The sequence below is a fragment of the Coturnix japonica genome, chromosome 4 (assembly GCF_054131305.1).
Source record: "Coturnix japonica strain WE chromosome 4, WE-NBRP24, whole genome shotgun sequence".
NCBI lineage: Eukaryota > Metazoa > Chordata > Aves > Galliformes > Phasianidae > Coturnix > Coturnix japonica.
Genome location: NC_140666.1, coordinates 34972255 through 34993171, shown reverse-complemented (window position 1 = coordinate 34993171; position 20917 = coordinate 34972255). Strand labels below are relative to the sequence as shown.

General features: G+C 38.4%; 1 protein-coding gene across 1 annotated transcript in view; it reads left to right on the top strand.

The window, feature by feature from the left end:
• Positions 1 to 20917, top strand: part of LOC107313089 (uncharacterized) — a 65758-nt gene that overhangs the window by 25619 nt on the left and 19222 nt on the right. Inside the window, exons 8-13 of the mRNA XM_085544927.1 lie at positions 5805 to 5850; positions 6865 to 6956; positions 7092 to 7682; positions 9173 to 9273; positions 17483 to 17660; positions 19828 to 20448. The gene's annotated coding sequence lies outside the window, so the exon portion shown is untranslated. The remainder of the gene's footprint in view (positions 1 to 5804; positions 5851 to 6864; positions 6957 to 7091; positions 7683 to 9172; positions 9274 to 17482; positions 17661 to 19827; positions 20449 to 20917) is intronic.

Sequence of the window (20917 nt, the reverse complement as noted above, 5' to 3'; positions counted from 1 at the left end):
TCCGACATCCTCAGCAAAATCTCATGCAGAATAGCTTTATGCCTGCAGCCTGTTCTCAGAGTATTTGTAGATGTGGTTGGTATCTTGCAGGGGTAAGTGCCTTTGAAAGACAGATGGAATTACAGAAGGCTTTCCTGGGAGCAGAAGACAAGAATGTGCTGTGAAGCACACTGAGATGAAGAGAGGCTGTGAAAGATGAAGGCAAATAGGAGTTAGGATAAGATTTAAACAATGAAAACAATAAAAAATAATCCTCAGTGTCAGTATGACTCAAAAGCAAGTAAAAAGGATACTTCAGGATTACAAAGAATGAAGGAAGAAAGGTTGATTGGTAGAAAGAAAGGCAGGGAAGAAAACACCTTCAGGATGATGTCAGTTTGATAGATATGTATTTATAAAGTTTGCCTGAATTCAATAGCAATAGAGAATAGACTGAGCCATGTTAGTTTTACAAACAACTTGTATTGCTCAAAACTTCAAAAAGAGAATATGAAGATGGATCATAGAACCATAGAATGCCTTGGGTTGGAAGGGACCTCAAGGATCATCACACTCCAACCCTCCTGCTGCAGGCAGGGCCACTAACTTCCATATCTAATACTAGGCCAGACACCTACACACCTGGTGTTGTTACATCTGTGTCTTGAGTAAATTCTGTTTTCTGTCCAGCTTAGGAATCCTCTGACATTTGTTGCCTGCCTTTCAGAGCAGCTTTTCAGATTCAAGTCTTAATTCTTACTATTACCAAAAAGAAGAGAAAATGCACATGAATCATAGCAGGAAAGTTGGAAATGATAGATGTAAATGAACATTATGTGCCTCAGAAATAATCAAGTGGTTATGGTCTGCAGTAGAAATTTTATTTTCTTGGTGTTCCAAACACTGAAGCATAAAACAGCCATGGTCAGGGGAGGCAAGCAGACAGAGGATTGGATGGTAAGTGTTTAATGTGGGGAATCCCTCCCAGGCACCACTTCCAGTATTTGTGAAATTTATTATTGTGCCCCTTCACTTTCTGTTCCTTAATGTGGAACATCACTTAAATGATTGTTTAACTGGATATACAGAGTGCAGTTTGAAGGTGACTTGGATTACATGCTCTCTTTCAGACTGACTTATTCAGGGAATTGACACTTTGAAGGCCAGGTATTTCAAGGTGTTATCTACCATAACCTCCAATTGGCAATGTGGTAGCCAAAGAAAGTGAGGACCATGAAATGCAGCCTCTGTTTTCTTCCCTTAACAATGTTGTGCTCTGTAGAGGCATTCTAACTAATTTAGCACCTAACAGATTTTTTATAAAAAGATAATTTTATCATTTTTATTACATTTAACATATTTCTAGAAACATCTGCTGGCCAGAGGCATGTTTAGGAAGACTGTCACTAAAGTAACTGGCAGTAAGAAAGAACAGAACTGTATGGGATGACAGTTCTATAATGCATATTAGATTAATAAATCGTCAAAATGAGCCTTTCCAATAATACATTACTGAAAAGACCTTGTAGACCAGAAATAGATTAATTTTAATCATACAGCTTCCCCAGCAAAGGCAGACATGGTAGAAATAGATGACATAAAGCTATTAAAAAGGAAACAAAATCAGATTGTAATTACTGTTCCTCTGTATTCAATGAAAAGTAATTGTTTCATCTTTAATATTTGCACTTTGTTTGCTTTGTCCTGCTGATTATGCTTAGATTTGACAAGGCGTCTTGCAGTCAGGCAATACTGTTCCCATGAATAGACTTTGGAATGACTACTATGGCCAGATACAGTTTGTGTTATTTCCAGACAAACTCAATGACCTGGAATCCTTTTAGGAAGTTGTTTCACTCTTCTATGGTTTTACTGTCTGTGCATATTTTAAAGAGATCTGAGGACACTGAGCCTTAGGTGGCATTCCCTTGGCAAGATTTCAGAAGATCCATGTTAGAAGTGAATAAATGCTAGGATGGTGAATCTCAGAATTTAAACTTCAGCTATAATCCATGTGTCAGAAAGATTAGAGATAGAAATGTTTATGTACCTGTTTTTCAACCAATTTCATGCTACATCCTTACTATTGCTTACTTCAGCCCAGCTTAAATGTCTTGAGAGATGATGATTTTGCAGTATTCCTCTTGGCAGGTGTTTAGTGATACAGGTGAGCTTGCCATTCAGTGATTGCATAGCCTGGATAGTTGGAAAAATAAAATAGTTAACAGCATTAGCTGCAGATCTAAGTGGGTTATGCCATGCAAATGTCTTTGATTACAACCACAAGAGACACTGCTGTGTTTGTAAAAAGCACTTCAGTACAAGTGCTAGAAATTTAAGTGAATATAATAAGCACTTGTGTACCCAAGTGCATGTGCTGAGCAAATGCCAACAAAGGAAAGGTTGGCTGAATAGATCAATAGATTAAATATCTGTGTCTTCAAAAGAGGAAAGAAGTGTAATATGACTTATTTTTATGGGGGAAAAAAAAAAACACAACAACAACAAAAAAAAAACAAACTTATTCTTATTTTCAAGTACCAGAGGTGTTCTGAGAGTGGATATACATTGCCAGCTGCTATGAGTTTACAAATTTAGATGATTGGAGGAGTGGAACATTGCTCCTACAAAAAAAGCTGGGGTTGTTCTGCCTGAAGAAGAGAAGGCTGTAGGGAGACCTTATAGCAGTCTTTGAGTACCTAAAGGAGGCTTACAGGAAAGCTGGCTGCTTCATTGGTGAGTATAGTGATAGGAGAGATGGGTAATTTCTTTAAACTAAAGAAAGTAGGTTAGGTGTTAGAAGGAAAATCTTTCCTCAGAGTGGTGCACTGGGACAGGCTGCCTAAAAAACCGATGGTTGCCCCATCCCTAGGATGTTCAAGGCCAGGTTGGATCAGTCTGATCTAGTGGAAAGTGTCCCTACCTATATCAGGGAGAATTAGAACTAGATCTTTATTTTATATGTGCTTAAAGCAGATAATAAATGCTAATTGTTCTTTTTGCTTGTCTAATGCTGTGTCCTGAACCTAGAGTTTGTTCCTATACCTATCAGTACTATCAGATGCTGTTCTTGTTATGACAGCATGAGTGAGAACAACTCAGTAGCCTCCAGCTATCTCTTTTAAGTTTGCTGAGGTTACAAGACAGAGGCAATGGTTTGAAAACTCAAGCAACATATAATTGTTACAGTCTTTTTTGTTTGAAATGTGAACAGACAGTGTTAAAGTAAACTAGAGTCTATAGGTTTGCTTATGGATTACTGAGAAGAGAACAAATATTTCAGCATGCTTTTTACCCCCACTCTGGCTCTGCAGCTTGTTTGCAGGTTGCCAAAGAGCTGACTAGTCAGACATGACACTGTTGCTCCAAGCAAACAGTGCAAAAAAACTGTGATGAGATGTGATCTCTGTTGCCTGGACGAGCTCAGTTTTACCATGTGTTCGGTCTTCGACTCCTCAGAGGTAATTCTTATGAGGACACTTGATGCATGGGATGACTTGCATAACAATTTGATTCCTCTGTAGCCTTTGCTACAGGAAATGAGTTGACAAATTGGAAGTAGTTTTGCCACAAAATGGCCTGATGTATGGTAAACTAAAGAAAATTTGCTGCTGGCAATCAGGACAGCCAAGTCTCTAAGAGCAATGAGAAAAGTTTCTGGGCAAAATTCTTGCACAATATGATGTTTCTTTCTAGCTTGGATTGTAACTCTAAGATTATTTTCACTAGATTTTTAGTTTAGGGTAGAATAGGTCAATGAGGGATGTGCATGTAGTAACAGTTTATCTTTTGTGTTGTGATAAGTTTCTCTCCATTTATGAAATGACTTGTTCAGAGGTTCATTCATCCTTAACATCAGACTTCTTACTGAGTTCTATTCAGATGGATGAGGTGAGGTTTGAGTATTTTTCTCATTACATATGAGAAAAAAATAGTGATATGATGTACCTGATGGAATTTTCTAGACATTTTTTCAGTGCTTTTATTGTAAAATGATGTTGCAGATTTGATGTTGATCGTAGAATGCTGTTCTGTAGATTTCCTCTTCAGTGGTGGTATCTTCAGTTTCCCATTAGATTTCTAGTTGCTTCTTATGCTTTTTATTGTCAGACACTGCAAGATGAGAATGCCACAGTTACTGTGTTATTTGTTGCAGCTGCCAATACATTTTCTTGTGCATGTTAGAATTTAGTTAGCATCTGTTTTTACTTTGGTGACGTCATTGTTATTAGCAACTATTTTCCTAACAGTGTGATACACCTATTGCTGGTTTGTGAGAATATAAGGATGAATCAAGATAGCATGCAATGGGCAAATCTAGTGGGTTAAATTAATGCATATAGTAGTCTGAACAGCTTCAACTAGAATTATTTCAGGAATTAACCTGATCCAATATGTGACTATAATTGTTATTACCAGAGATAGCTTCTCTTTTACTTCTACTGTCAGAACTGAATAGAAACTTTAGTCCACATGGGAGTGATTAAGGAGAGATTAGCCCACACATAAAACCAGCTCTTTGGCTAGTGTTAGCAACCCAGCTGATTTCAACATGTCTGCAAAATCAAACATCATTCTTGAATGACCTCCAGTAAACCAGTACTACAGTAGGTTTTCCACAGTATTCTTAGCAGATTGTTAAGCTGTTCATTGAGTAATCTGTTGTTATTGTACAAGCCAGAATGGAAGCAAAGTATTCAGGCTGCTTTGCAGATTATATGTGTCTCAAATTAGTCATAATATGATTCTAAATTTAGTAGGAGTAGTGAAATTGCTTGACAACTGATTAATAGAACTTTGATCAGATGCCTGCATTTTTTTTTTAAGACTAATTCGTTCTACATAAGAATTTTGTGCTGTTCTGTGACATTGCCCATCTCGTTATGAAAGCTTTGTTTGTTGACAAACATGTCTGATGGTCTGCTGCCACCAGGTTCTTACCAATTCTTAAAGACTTTCTGGTGATCTGTAGCAAATAAAATTACCTTTCTGTTTTCTCTTGTGCTGTGAGTTGTTATCATGCAACTATTACTTCTGTACGCCATTTTGTGGATAAACTCTGACATGATGTGAAGCTTGATCTGTTACTAAGTAAAGTATCAACACCATCTTTTCTTCTACTTTTTTTTTTTTTCCTTCTTTTCTGGGGCACAGACGTGGAAAATAGTATTTTTCCCAATCAGTCCAATGTAGCTTGTTTGCTCCTTGTTTAGAGAAAGAACCTGGGGGGGAGGGGGGTGGAGAAATAACATTCATTTCAGCTAGAAATCTATTCTACTCTAAAAAGCTTGAATTGACGCCAATCTTTTTATATCTTTCAAAGGCTACTAGAGTGATCCCTAATACAATCTCAGATTAGACTGGAAGCAGTCTAAGATTTTCTTGTGAATTTTTGCTGCTTGGCAAAACAGCTCTTTTGCAGTCAAACCTATCATGTCCTGAACCACCTTTAGAATTTAGCAATAATGTAGATGTCAAAACTGTCTAGATGTCCCAGAAAGAAGTCATCTCTAAGAGGGAAAAATATACTGCTCAAAGATTTGTCTCCTTTAATGGAGTAAGAAGCCCAGCTGCTGATTACTTAAAATCATATTGTGCTGCTTATTATCCAGGTTTGATGGAGCTCTGGGCAGCCATATCTAGTGGGTGAAATACTACCGGTAGCAGGGGGGTTGGAACTAGATGATCTTAAAGACCTCTTCAAAACCAAGGCATTCTATAATCCTATGATCCTTAACAATGTTAGTATTCATTGACTCATAACAACAGAACTCCTAACTTCTCAGTCCTACAGACCTCTAATTCTCTCCCTAATCTTGTTCCAGGTAAAAACTGACATTGGACCAAGCTTTCAAAACTGTTTGTTCATTGGTTTGTATGTTTATTAGAAACATATATATTCTCTTCAGTGAAAATTGGTTTACCTTGTTATTCAGAGGAAAAGGCTAATTAAGTAGATAATTTTATTTTCCTGAACTGGAACATTCTGAAATATATTGTGTTTTATATTCAGTATTTCAATAATCTCCTTTCTAATTGTATTTCTGTTTTTGATTAGCATTGTCCAAGGGAGGCTCTGCAGTGCATTTCCTTAAAGCTCTGAGCTATTAAATGTTTCCTCTGAAAGGGTCTTAATTTTAAGATAACCTTCAGAAACTGGCAGCAGCCCAAATTATATAAGAGGAACACAGATACTGAAACTAGATTCTTGCAGTTATTGAGTCTTTTGTGTGCTCTTTGAAAATTAAGCCATTCAAAAGATAGCCTTTTCCTGGGGCATTTCCCTAATGTTTTCCAGATGCTGCTGACTCACAGTCTAATGATCATAGCCCCATGAGAATCTTATTACAAAGGCACACACACACATATATATATATATATATGCAAGTGAACAACAACAACATATATATATATATATATATATATAGCTGTGTATATATATGTATATATATATATATGTATATAGCTACACTTCCAAAGCTGTAACTGAGATAAGGTATGTGTAAAAGTTTTTGCTTATTGGCTTCACAACTGAAAGTCAATCCACCTTCTTTCAAGACTCATAAAAATAAGATGGTCTGAAGTGTTACCGACTGTTTGCTTTGTGTTATAAGCAATTACCCTGGTTCACATGCAACATTCCTTGATTAGCAAGGAAGAATATTTTCTTCATAGGTTTGAACAAAGCTCAGAAGGAATTCAGCAAATTACTTTGTTTAATTTGCTGGCTTGGAATGCTTTAGATATCTGCATTTCATTTATTCCATTGTACATTTTGTTATCTACTACTCTTGACTAAAGTTGGAAGATAAAATAAATAGGGAAAACAGAAGGAAATATACTTAAAACAAAACTGATACCCTTGTGTGCATTGTTTGTATGCAGAATTTGTGCAGGTGATCTGAGTGAATGTACGAGTCCTATGTGTACTACATGCCTACTTACCATGGTGCTTCAGATATCGTTTTTACGTATGAGTAAGTAAGGTACAATTTCTTGAAGTTTCCTGTGCGTCTTCTGTGGCCTCTGCCTTCGTAGTCTTTTTGTTGTGCTGTTGTGTTTTTTTGTTTGTTTGTTTTTTTGCCTGAACCATTTATGCCTTTTCTTGCCAGGATGGATATTTTGTGGAAGACTCTGCACTGGATCCTGACTTTGCTTGTCACACCATTGAAGCATGCATAGCCCCACTTTTATGGTGGGAAATGGCTCCTTACTGCTTAATAGGGTGTGGTTAACTGGTGTTTGAAGAAGGTCTCTTACAACTGAAGCCAAGAACTATTCTTTCATGACTGGACTAGTGACCAGTAAAAAAAAATTAAATGAGTTATTGCTGAACCACAGATGATGCTGTCACTTGGACCAACAGTTGACAATCAGAATAACAGGTGATATATTATTAAAGGAAGAAAAATCAATTGGATACCCTTCACCAATAAGCCTTGTAGTATTAAACATAGCTTCCTGGTGTGCAGTGAGTTAATTTTCCCAACATATAAAAGTGAGCCAGTTGGCTCAAATAATATCTTGGTAAGAAAAAGAGGAAAATAGGCAAGCAGAACAACATGTAAATCTAAATAACTGAAACATAGCTCTTTCATAAGTCTTTTCCCTTCTGAGGCAATCCATGAAGACAGCTGCAGTTTCTACACGTCCCTTTCCCAGAATAGCAGCAGGCTGTTAGCCTGTTGTACAAGCGGATCCATGTAAGTGTTAATCCAAGTGTGTGCTTTTGTATTATGAAAGCTATGTAGCTGCTAGTTAATGAGGATATGTCTAATCAATTTTATAATTAATCACTGTATGCATATTCAATACATAATCTGTCAATGTGCATGTTGTCAATTGAGTGTATCTTATCCATTTGAAACTCCGGTTTTATTGTCTCAAGGGCAAAAAGCAAAAAAAAAATGTTTTTTTTTGATCTGAAGCACCAAGCTTAAACAAGGCTACTATTCCAATAATGTGGTGGGTACTAACATTAAACATAAATGTTTCAAGAAAGACAATGAAATCATCTTTGACTTGATTTTAATATCATATTTGCATGGATCGAAAGCAAGTAATCTTGAAGAATAAAATAGACTTTGAAATAGAAAAGGTCAATGAAGAGAAAGTATGCAGAGGCTATTTTCCAGAGAGAGGAAAGGAAAAAAGTAGAAAGGGATATTTTGTAGCCTCATTTTACTGAGTTAGAAGCTGTTTGCTTCACTAATTTGCCATATTATGTCTTGGACAGCTCTGGGGTAAAACACTGTTCAAAAAGCTTTTTCAGAATGTTAGTGTCATACCTTGTTCTGTTCAGCTGGGACAAGTGTACTTCAAAAGTCATATAAGTGACCTGGAAGGACAGTAGAAAGTTTGTCTTAGATTTAGTCCTCTTTCAGATGAGACAATGTGTACCCACAGATACTGAAACTGAAATGCTCCATTCTGCTCTTTTGTAGACATTTCACAACAAACTGAGGAGGTGAATGGGAATGCCCCTTTAACAAATTATTCTTAGGATAACACTAAATTTAAAACAGTTCAAGAAATGGCAGTGCTATTCAAATACCTTGATCATTTGAAAAGAATTACTAGCTACTTTGGAGCCCAGGGTTGTTGGTGACAGGCATAGAAATGGCTGATGTCCCAACTGGGAAGTAACCAAGCCATAATTTGCTGGACTACATTTTATCCCTTTTTACTATGTGCTTGGACAGCTTCTTATCCTTACACAGCAGTCTCTGTGGTGCTTAGTTCTGACAGTATGGGCAGACCTAGAGTGGGAGCATTTTGTCTCACTGAAAGCCCAATGGAGAAATATTTCTGTGTAGACAAAGCACTTGCAGCTCTACAGAGCCTTTAGCAGTGCATTGCTTGATCCTGAAAACAGCACGTCTGCCACAGTTTATTGCCCACTCATTGTGCTTTGTCCAGTGGTACTGTGTGCACTGTCATCACTCTGTGATTTATCCACTTTATATTGCAAAAGACTTGCTCCATGCCCAAGAGCAGAAATTATTCTTACTTTTTAATACATGCACATTTGTGTGTGTCTTCTGACTTATCTTATAGATCACTAGTTTTACATCAGTTCAGCTTTTCCCAAGGTGCCTTTTGGGGCAAGAAACTGTTGCTGTAAGAACTCCAAAAGGATGGTAATACTTCAAAATTTGTGTGTAATTCACAACTTTTCTACTTTATTTTTCAGATATCAGTTACTGAATGCTCTGAGAATAGTTAGACTCATTTCAATCTGATTTATTTTAAAGCTTCACAAGTTCCAGGAGTCTAAGTGGCAGCTGGAATTTTGTGCGTATGCCCTTAGTTATTCATAGTTCCTCAAATGATGACTTAGGTTTAGGAGATTTCAGTTCTTTTCAGCTACAGCATGTGAATACTTTGTTGAATAATTAATTTTTTCAGGGCATTTAATGTTTGTCGCACCATGATGTCTTTGTTCTCCACCTCTTGTATTTTCTGGTGGGGAGTTGTGTTGTTTAAGACAATGAGTCTGTCTGGATCACATTGAGTTGACATGGAATCCCTTGGCAGGAAGCTAAGGTCCTGCCTTCCATTAACAGTTGTACCCGGGGTTGTGGTAAAGGTTTGAATGTTTGATTTGTGTCATTTATCACTGTAGAAACCCTGTCATATCACAGAAAGCACAGGTATACAAAGTAGAAAGACTCGTTTGGGCAGGTCTGCTGGCCTCTGTTCAGTGGCTTTGGGTTGACAGATCTGCCTGGGTTTAACCAATTCCATGTTATAAATCCTGTGCTTGGGCAGGCTGAGATGGACTGATATACACAGAGGTTCTGTTTCTGAACTCTATTTGCTGTCCTATAGACACTTATCTTGAAATTATAGATACTAATTAGAAATCTACTTTGAGAGAATCAGGCAACTTCCTGATCGCTGCTGTGGTTTTTTTCCACCTTTTCTTTCAAATGAAATATGATACGTAGTTCAGTATTTAAGCCTACAGCTTGCCCTGCCCTGCTGGCTGGTCATTCATGTTTGATATTCTCTGCATCATCCATAATGTGTTTCAAATGGCATGGCTTGCTTTTTAAAATTTTCTTCTTCAAAACTGGATTTGCTCTTTAACTTCAAAATGAGGCAACTCTCTCCTCTAATAATTGAGTCTAATACTGCTGTTTTATCAGTGATCCCAAGATTGTGTGCCAGCTGCAATCAGCTGTCCATTGTTTATATAGCCCGGCTGCAAGGATGGCAGCCAGCTGCTGTAGTCTATAATCATGAGAACTGGAAAACTTTGCAAGCATTTGTAACACTATGAATAACCAGCCCTTCATTAGCATTGCTTCTTGACATGAATTACTGTTTGCTTTTCCTGAAGTAGCTGTGTTAATGGTTCCTAGATCTGCTGTTTCCCGTAACTCTTGTATCATTGCCTCTCAGCTGTATATTCATCTTCTTATGTGGCATGATGTTTTTGCAGAATATTTCCTGGCCCTCAACATTTGCTGCCTCAAACTGTGTCTGCTTTTCACTGGATTGCTTTTAGCTTTAGCCTGTGTACATGCTTCATCTCAGCAGTCCTTGCTGAAAAGGAAAAAAAAAAGTGTGCACCACAAATAGCACCTAAGCAAGTCCAAGGGCAGAAATTAAATGCTCTGAGAATATCACTAATGGGTTTAATCTTATGCTCATCCTTTTTCACCCTTCTGGGACACTGTCTCTGATGAAGAAAGAGGAATAAGGGCTAGGAGAATTTCAGCTGACACTGGAATGTATTTCTTTACTGATGTAGTTACTGGCATGGTGGTAGCAGGTGGTGTGCAATGCACTGAGCAGATTCATTTTTAAGAGTTCAGCTGAGGCCATCTGTTGACTCTATAGTAAACCTAACTTCATAATTTTGAGGATGGGATAATAGAGGTTCTGGTGACAATGATCCAGTGTAAACTCACAGAGGTAATTCAGATTTGTTTGAAAGCAGTAGATTCAACAGATTGATGCTGTACTAGCATCCTTTATGTCAGATCAAATAATACTCATTCTCACAAATACAGAATAAAAAGCACTCCTTGATGTGTGCTCTGGCTAACGTGCCAAAAATACTACAGCTGATCCAAACCAAATGAGTGCTGCTGAGTGATCATGCATAGCCCTGGCATTAATGACAGTGAACCTGCAGTGACAAATAATTAATAGCAAATGCACCTGAGCTCTCAGCAGAATTCATGCTGTAGGTATGGCTATTCATTTCTCCTGATCCATGGCTAATGTCATATAGGGAAGCTGGAGAACTGCAAAAACCTTTGAGCCCTCACAATTATCATCTTCTTACTCCAGCCTTAGCAAGCAAACTTTTGGCTTTGGTATCTGGGCTGTCACTTATGTTTTGTTTTGTTTATGTTTTTACCTTTGACTGCTTCTAGTGTTTGAAGGAAAAGTGTCACCCCAAATCACGAGAATGCTACTGGTACATTCTTGTCAAGATTTTCTTACTGCAGCACTTGGATATGTAAGACTGAGAGTGAGCAACATTGCGTAGGCATGTTTATTTCTTATTCCCACATTACACAGTTCTCTTTTGACTAGCTATGTGCTACCAAATCTGTTACAAAAGCAAAGAACTTTATTTCCCAAGAGTAAATATCTCTGACCACGTCCTTTGAGGAGAAAATGTTGTTTTTCTAATAAATTGCCATCATTGCTGGACTACCACTCAGAACAGCTCAGACCGGGGACATGCGGGTTATTTTGGGAGGAAAATGTTTGTTTTAAAGAAGAACAAAAGGTAAAATGGGACCGTACAACTTTTCTATGGGCTAGCCATCATTTTTCAGATATTCTTGAAAGGTGTTATAATTTGAACATCACTGCAGAATGAAAATTCAGGCACCATCCCTTCACTATCTTCTCTGTTTAGCAGGCACCAAAGAGGTGGGAAAAGACGTTTGAATCTTCAGGATGTAGACACTGTTCTCTTAATCTCATACAACCTATTATTTGGGCAATGCATTATTAAGCATTATTTTATTGCACACCTGCTTGTACCGTGTTTGTGCTTTCAAATTGATTTGGTCTATTACCTGAGTAGACAGAGCTGTTCTGTCTTTTTTCAGTGCAGTTCAGATGCTGTGGGGCAGTATCAAAACAGGTCAGCTGAGTGAGTCCCACTGACTGTAGTAGAAAGGAAGCAACCACAGGTCCGTATTGGAAAGCTGCCCAAAATCCCAGCTGCATGTTCAGCTAAGCTGTCTCTTACAGAGCCCTGTATTTGTTTTTCTCTGGGCACTCCAAGGAACAGAGAGATCTGTCTAGACAAGTGCTCAGTACATGGCTTAGATATTCAGAAATGATGGCCTTGTTTGAAAGTTCTTCTTGCTGTAAGAGAATAGTGGTAAGAGCAGTGTATACAATGTATCTCATTTTGTTTAGGGATGGACTTGTCTCAATCTCTTCCCAACTCTGCCTTAACTCTGGATCCAGAATAGTTCTGTGTGCTGTGAAGAATGGGAACTTTTTATGATGGATCTGCCAGTACAAACAGTTAAAAAAAAAATTCTGTCTGTGACAGTTGTCTTGTCTGCCAGTAAAACTTAGAATTCTCCTAAGACAGTGTTGTGGCTTAACTTGGCAGACAACTAAATACCACACAGCTGTTCACCCACAGTGGGATAGGAGAATAAACTGAAAAGAGGTGCAAGAACTCATGGGTTGATATAAGTACAGTTTAATGATAATACTAAAAAAAGTAGCAAAACCAACAACAACAAACAACCAAAAAAAAAACCCAAAAAGCAGAGCAAGTGATGCACCATAAAATTGACTCAGTGCTCAGACAGTCCCCAAGCAGCACCTCTTCGAGGTTCTTCTTGAGCCACTGAATTCCTGTTTGTGTTTCTAAAAGTCAGCTAATTTGTTTATCAGGCCAAGGCCATGATCAGTGTGGTGAGTAATAAGTTGAACAGAAGTGATATTCTTTAATTTAATCCCTGCCATCACCTGCTGTTGTGCTAATTGGATCAGGGAAGATTCTCAGGCAGTGCACAGATCTTTATATTCTCTAGTGCTTAGTCTTGTATGAGACTGACACTCTTTCTTCAATGATCATATCCCTTAACAACCTCCTGAATGGCTCTAGGGGACAACTTCGAGTGCATGGGTTATACCACATGAAAGTGCATCTAAATTATTTAGACACCTGTCCATAGTGATGGGCTGAATTATCAAGTGTGAGGAAAAAAACATTTTCTTGTGGAGCACAGAAGGGCTCCATTTGAGCAGTTTATGCCACTAGTGAGTGTGAAGCTGATAGCTGATCTTTTTTACGGCTGTCTGCCTTTTGGCTATTCAGAAAATCAAACAATACACAGTAATGTATACAGGGATATATTATATCTTCTTATACCAAAACACCAAATTAACTGTAGTCACGTTTTAAAATGGAGCCCTTTCTGCAGTTTGGATGTTTAAAAAAGGAAAAAAGCTCTAATTTTGAGAAAGAAATGCCAAGAAATGTTAGGGTCATTGCAGGTTTTCAAGGTACTAGATAAAAGAGGGACTAAATGCCATTAATGCTGGAGTCCTTGGTCTGGGTCATACAGCAAAGAGTTTCCTGGAGGCCTTCTCTGGCTAACTGAAAAGGTGACTGAAGGTGGTCTTGACCTCAGTGATGCCCAAATTTACCCAGGTATCAAGCCTTATTTTTTATGGAACATTTCAAAAGCACAGCTACTAATTCTGCTCCACACGGATCAGAAAGGGGTAAATTTACTTGCTACAGAGCTCAACACTCAAAACCTGCCTGGGGACCGTGTTGTGCACCCAGGCGCTGCCCCTTGACCTATCCTGCCTGCAGTTTCTTGAGCTGTGCCTCAGGCAGATCTGCATGAGCTGGTGAGCTGCTGTTAGCTGTTCCTTGGACTGCAGTAAAAAAGCACAGGTGGATGCTTTCTGTGATGGATCAGACAGTGCTTAGAGCACCACTGTCATAACTTCTCTGACAACATAAGTGATTGCACTGACTAGACCCTGGATGTTCAGCCGTGTTTTCCAAGGTTCCCAGCTTTTAAGAGAATGGAGAAGTCTGTACTTTTAAAAGACATGTTTATTTGTTTCTTTATTTTTAAAAGGCCTGAAATACCCTTTGGTAAAACCTCTGGAAAATTTACAGACAGTATTTTGTTGCTTTTTTTAAGAGAAAGAAAAAGGCATCTTCAGAATTGCCAACTGAAAGTAAAAGTGAAAAAAATGATAATAGAGGATGTGGGGAAAATCTGTGGAAAAAGTCCTTTTGCATATTGTACTTCTTCACATCACCTGGACCAGTTTCACAGAGATCCACAGTGCTGTGCTTTGATTGATACTGGGACTGTTGAAAGCAGCGGATCAGCAGAAACTGATAATCACTGGATCAGATATTTGGGAAAACCTCTTGTAATTAGTTATCAAAGTTAACTAATACATACTGATAATAATTTTTTTAACAGTTAACAAATTCACTGCTATAGAAGTGTGATTAGAATACATACCAGTTTAAGTGATTTCTCTGTGTGATAGTTTTCTTCTAAATCTGTATTTGTATTATACACAAAAGTTTCTATGTTATTCCCCAGAAAAAATTCATGTTGACTTCCTTATTGTAATTTATATTTTTCTTTCACAAGTGGCTACAGTTTTCCTGAGATGATATTCTAATTCTAACATTGCGGTATAATGTCAGTGTTAATTAAATATTTGGAAATGAGGAGGAGACTACCATAAATGAAAGGGCTCCTCAGCATTCAGACAGGATTCAGATTCCAAGGGCTCATTTCTGCTGCCAGTTTGCTGTGAGAGGTAGTGCTCCTGCAGGTGACTTGGGCTGCTCACCTGTTGAAAGACTTCCACAGAGACAAGAGGAGATAAATGTAAGGGTCCCCTGTCTTTTGAAAAGATTAATTACTCAAGGAAAGAGCCCAGTAATGAAAAGTGAAGTTGATTTTTTACAGGCCATTGTGTCCTGGACAGTCATTCTCATTTTCCAGGACTAATCTCTGAAGTAAATGATTTTCTTTCCATTGAATGTCAGTAGCATGTCACTGTGCAGTGACCTGGATGTGCAAATGTTCTGGGCCAGAGATCTTGTGACCTCTGCCAAGTGTGCATAGACTGCATCTCCCACTCTTAAGCAGTTGGTGAACACAGATGAATGCCCTCTGCCATCATTTCTGTTCTGTGTAGAAGGACTGAGATCAACTGAGCAGGCAGAGATTGAGGAAGTGGCCTCAGGTACGTGATGGATGAGTCTTTTCTTGACGAACTTCTTGTTCTTAGTTCCAAATCTCCATTTTTATTGCAACAATTGTCTGCTCCACTACTCCTCTTGCCTTTTTTGACTTTTTCTGTGTTCTTTTCCTCTGCTTCACTCTTCCTTTCTTTAAAAAGTATGGCTCTACGTCCCCATTCATTGTAGAGGAGTTGGACAAGATGGATTTCAAAGGTCCCTTCCAGCTCTAAGGATTCTGTGATTCTATGATTCTACATGTGTGTGTGCGTGTACTAACACATGCAGAATACAAGTGTGAAATCTATATTCTTCCAGTAGACACCATCAGGTACCCAAATGTTTCCTCGATCTCAGTGTATCATAGTCTGTGGTCAGTCTCTGACTGGTTACGATGAAGATGACATAAGAGCAGTGTACATATCCTCTCTCTGGTATTTTTGTTTTCAGCTGCATGCATTTATTTATTTCTCATTTTGTTTCATGACAATCCTTCATCTACCTGGAGAGCAGATTCTCACTGCAACAAACCCTGCAACTCTTCAGCAGTATTTTCACAGCTGATGGTTGGAGGCAGCCATAGAAGCCAAACCTTGGGCATGTCACCTAATGAAGTGTATTGTTATGCATCACAGTTACTCTTTTATCACTTGTTCTTTCAGGGACTTTATTTCTTTCTCATTTAACAGCACTACTCTTTGCAAATGGTAATCTCAGCGATCCTTGCCCACCTCCTTGAGAGATCTGGTTCAGAAACTCAGGCTCTCTGGAGCATGTAAAGAAGCTGGGTTTCATCAGTGTATGTCTCAGGCTTCACATGAACTGAGAAGCTTAATCTCTCATCTTGTAATGGTGCATTTCTAGAACTGTGACATACTTAGGGTAGAAAGCGCAGACCTCACCTTGCACCTGAGTACATGGTAAGAAAATGAGCATGTGCAAAGCCAAAGGCAGAGTCCAGTTGAGCTTAAGAGTTTAGAATAAGGAAGAAGGGAGCAGGAACACAACAGGGGTAATGAGTTGCTATCAGGCATTATGAGCATGGGAAGGCTGCAGCTGAAGTGACTTTGCAGATTTTCTTTAGGGGAAGCTTTCCCTTTGCAAAAGGACCACGATAAAAGAGGTCTGTGCTAGGAGAGCACTAGCAGCTGGTGCTTATTGGTCAGCTGCAAGTACAGACCAGAGTGTGCTTTGAGAGAAGTGGGCAATACAAGGCGCAGAGCTTGTTTGTTACAGTAGAAGAAAACAGTACACAAAGGATGAAGATCATGTGAAAAGATATTGATTTCTGACAAGTCAGCAAGTTTTTTTTTACTGCAGTGTACTAAATAGTTTTGCAGAGAGAGCAGAGAGATTTGTTGAAACCAGAAAGAGGAAGCTTCAGCTGTGAGTATGTAAAATAATAAAGACTTGAACCGCAGCTTTACTAAAGAAAAAGGGGCTGGATTTTCAAGGCAGTTTGCAGGAAAAATGGATTTGTGTAGAACAGGTTGCTGCTTCTGTTGCCAGTTGTGCTTGTTAAAGAGGATGATGTTTTTTGCAATGCAAGTTATTTCTCTTACAGAATAAGTGAGCGTTTCCATGCTTGTCATTATTTAGAAATTTCTACAATAAAGCTAATCTGATTATTTCAGTTTCCTCTGCTTTGGTTCCTCTTATTGTTGAAATTAGTTCCTTTGCTGGAGCCTACAAGCTTTTGCAACTTTTGTTTCACTTGTTATTCCTAAGATAACAATTATGTCAGCGTAAAAGTCCTTCCATCTTGCACAGTATTTTTATATAATTTTGTCTTAGGCCATATAAGCTGAAAGACTTTTACTCAAGAACTTAGAACATAAGACTGCCTAAACTGTGTTTCTTAATTGTTATTCTTCTGTTTATTTTGCTAAAAGCAAAAACACAACTCTTTGGCTTTTAAACTCAACTTTGATGTCAGTGAGACCAACATGAGTAAAGTTGTTGACTTAATAGTGCCAAGCTTACTTCAGTAATCCTACAAATTGCCATAATTTGAATAAAGACCTTCTTGTGAGCCATAATGTTAATTTCAATAAGAAACACATAAAAAAAATAAAAATAAAAATAAAAATAAAATTACTTATGTTCTTCCAGCTAATATCAAGGTTTGCTGAAAAAAATATCCTGGAACTTTGATAAGCTGCTTAAACTCTTTTCTACAGTTGTAGAGAAAAGATATTTCAATTACAGTAGGTGTTACTGAAGCGTGTCCAAGTGTACTTTTTGTGTTCTCTATTTTGTGTTCTTTGTTATATGTAGCCTACAGTGAAAGAAGTGACCCTTCACCCCTCCAGTCTGAAATCACAAGGGATGAGGAGGGACACACCACACCATAGGCTGATGGTCAAATGGAGGAACTTCAATCACCAGGGCTGCTTGTCTCTACTGGAGAGCATCAGTCAAGGAGTTGACAACTGAGCTGCCCTGGGGAAGGAAGGTATGACACCTTTGGCTCTTGTTTGGTTTAGCAGTTTGTTTCCTTAGCAAGACAGTAACAGTCATCAACTTGGGACCAGAACAAAAAGGAACATTTTATGTTGCTATTTATTTTCAGACAGAAAGGAAATTTTATAGCCTGTTTTGGTGCTTCTGATGGTGAAAAAAAGGAAGGAGGAAAAAAAAAAAAAAAGGGGGCTCTCACTGTTTTGATACAGACTGGAGGAAATAAGGATATGGAGCCTAAATGTCTCATCTTCATGTAAACTGGGCTGCCAACTCAGTCAGATGAATAAACTTCAGGAGGGGAAAAGAAATGAATTGTTCCATAGTTGGCAGAAAGAGAGGTACAAATGCAGAGAAACCAGCCCAAACCACCCCAGGTTGTCTGTGTTCTCTCCCCTGCATGAGATTTTCATCCAGCTGTAGGGCATTCTGTAAACTTAAATGGGGATGCATGCAAAGTTTCTTTTTTTGTTTTTTCCTGAAATTCAGTTTCTTCCTCCAATGCCATTTCTTTCTTCCCTGCTGATATCCCATATGTCCCACACCGTCCCTTTTCTTCTTGATGAGGTTCGGTCCTTTTCAACAGTGTCCCCATTACTATCCTCTTCAGGCAAATGACACTGTTACTGAAAAAAACCCTTCCACTAAGGGTTAAACAAGCATGTGACTAATTCTGAGTAGAAGGCTGAAAGAGCAGGAGCCTCAGGGGTGTTCTATAATATTCTTAAGATATCTGTCTTAACACAAAACCGTCCTAGTGCTTTTCTTTTCCTCAGAGAGGGATAGAACCTGGAAGAACAGGAGGACTGTCATTAGGTGCAACACCATAAATGTAAGCTGAATGAGTCACCACAAAGCAATTAAAGTTGCTGGCTTTGAAGTTTGCAAATGCAATATGTAGAACTGGATGCACCTAGGTGTTCCCTGGTCGTGGTGGCTGACTTAGTGAGATTTCAACTAGAAGGAAAGCAGCAATTTTCTGTCTCTTCAGCTCTGTTTTACTACATAAAGCGATTATGTTTTACCACCTACAAAAGAGAATAAAATGATTTCATCCTACTTTAAAATTTCCTTTTGTTGTAATGCTTGAAAAAGCTCTGATAACAGGCTGTGTACCGTAGTACTGCCAATGTTACTGGTTACTGCTGTCTCTTGTTCCCACCATTTGTTGATGTGTGTTTTACGAAATGAATGAAGCAGGGATAATCTGCGTACAAAACTCAACAGAGTATGACTTTGATCTCTGATCAGCACTTATTATCAAACTCATTAATAATAATGTGAAGTTTCATGAGCAGCTTTTTCATGGAATTGTGTCCACAGGATGAGTTACTGTATATTTTCCATTGTATCTAAATAAGTCTGCCACTCAGCAGGTGCAAAAATGGGACTTCTCCCTTCTTCCTCACTAACTACTCATTAATATGTTGAAAGATAACACGGGACCTTTCTTTCTCTGCCACATTGAATTGCAGCTGGACAGAGATTTAGAATGATAAAGGTGGGAACAGAGAAGTATCAGAACAACCAGCTTGTTTTTTACCTTCAGGCAGGCTAAGATTGGGATCCCTTATTTTCACCTAAGGAAAAACAAAATTGGTATGATACCATGGTAGGTAGTATGCATCACCAGTGCAAAACAAGCCATGGAGCAAAAATAATGTCGTCTTAGTATTCTGCAACTTTAGCACTGTCCAGGGGTGTGGGACTATTTTTTTTTTTAATCATTTTTTTAAATTTTGAGTGCTATGAGCAGGACTGATGGAAATTTACTTTTTCAGTCCTAAGATGCAGGCAGCTTTTCAGCTTTCTCACACAGTGTAATGCAATTTCAGTAATGCTTATGTCTGCTAAGGGGAGAATATAGGAAAGTGAACTTGAACCTACGTAACTTACTGTTCTGTAAGTGTTAATTCAATTTGTTTCTCATTTCCTTCATTATATTGTCAGATCTATTCTCCTCGAATTCTTGTAGCTCATATAAAATCCAAAGTTATCTATAGCCAAATCCATGCTCAGGATACCTGCAATCACAGTCCTTGTGAAAACTTACTTCATTTTATACCAGGACACTGTCTTTGTACTGAGTTCCCTTGGAAGAAATATCTAGGGGAGCAAAAACTTACTGATCTCACTGTCTCACCTTTTTTTCTCTTTTTCAGCTTCTCAAAAATAATTTTATCATAGGAGAATAATTCAGTAAACCTGGCATTTGAAGTTGCTGAAGATTTTCTTTTGCTTCATGATAACATCATACAGCATGTACAGGACAACCAGAGGATCAGGTCCAGCCTGATCATCAGGGTTCATGAAAAGTAGATAGTCAGCAGGACCAGGGAGGTGATCAGCCCTTCTGTACTCAGAACAGGAGAGAACTCATATCAAGTACTGTGTTCAGTTTTGAGCCCCTCACTACAAGAAAAACACTAAGGCGCTGGTCCATGTCCAGAGAAGGGCAGTAATGTTGATGAAGGGTCTGGAGCACAAGTCTTATGAACAACAGCTGAAAGAACTCAGATTGTTCAATTTAGAGAGGAAGAGGCTCAAGGGAGACCTTATCACTCTCTACAAAGACCTGAAAGGAAGCTGTGGTGAGATGGGGATTGGCCTGTTCTCCTAGGTAACAGTGATGAGATAAGACATTATGGCTTCAAGATGCACCAGGGGAGGTTCAGGTTGGATTCTTCTCAAAAAGAGTGATGAGGTGATGGAACAGGCTGCCCAGGGAGGTGAACACCCTGTATGTGTTCAAGAAACATGGAGATATGGCTCTGAGGTACATGGTGAGTGGGCAATACTGGTTGCACTGGTGATGAGTTGGTGGCTAGACTTGATGATCTTAGTGGTCTTTTCCAACTTTTATAATTCTATGATTCAATCAGGTAAAATATAAGAATATCTTTTTTTTTTTTTTTTTTATCTTCATTAGATGGATTTGTATCTGTAGAGATTAGATAGAAAGAATCTTGAATGTAATTTCTCCTTAAGTGCACTGTAGCTACTGATATTCACATTCTGCATTCTGGATGAGAGAAGATTTCCCATTTGCCATTACTACTACAGCACTCCTGCCAGCAGAACAACTACAGCTCTTTTCCCTTTACAACAGTTGTAGTATATGCAGCAAAAGCAGCCAGCAGCACTGCAACAGAAATGTATCAAAAATCACACTTCAATTTAATTACTTATTCTATACCAATCCTGTAAGAGAGGGAGTAAGAATTCACTGTTGCTTTGCTTAAATATATCAGA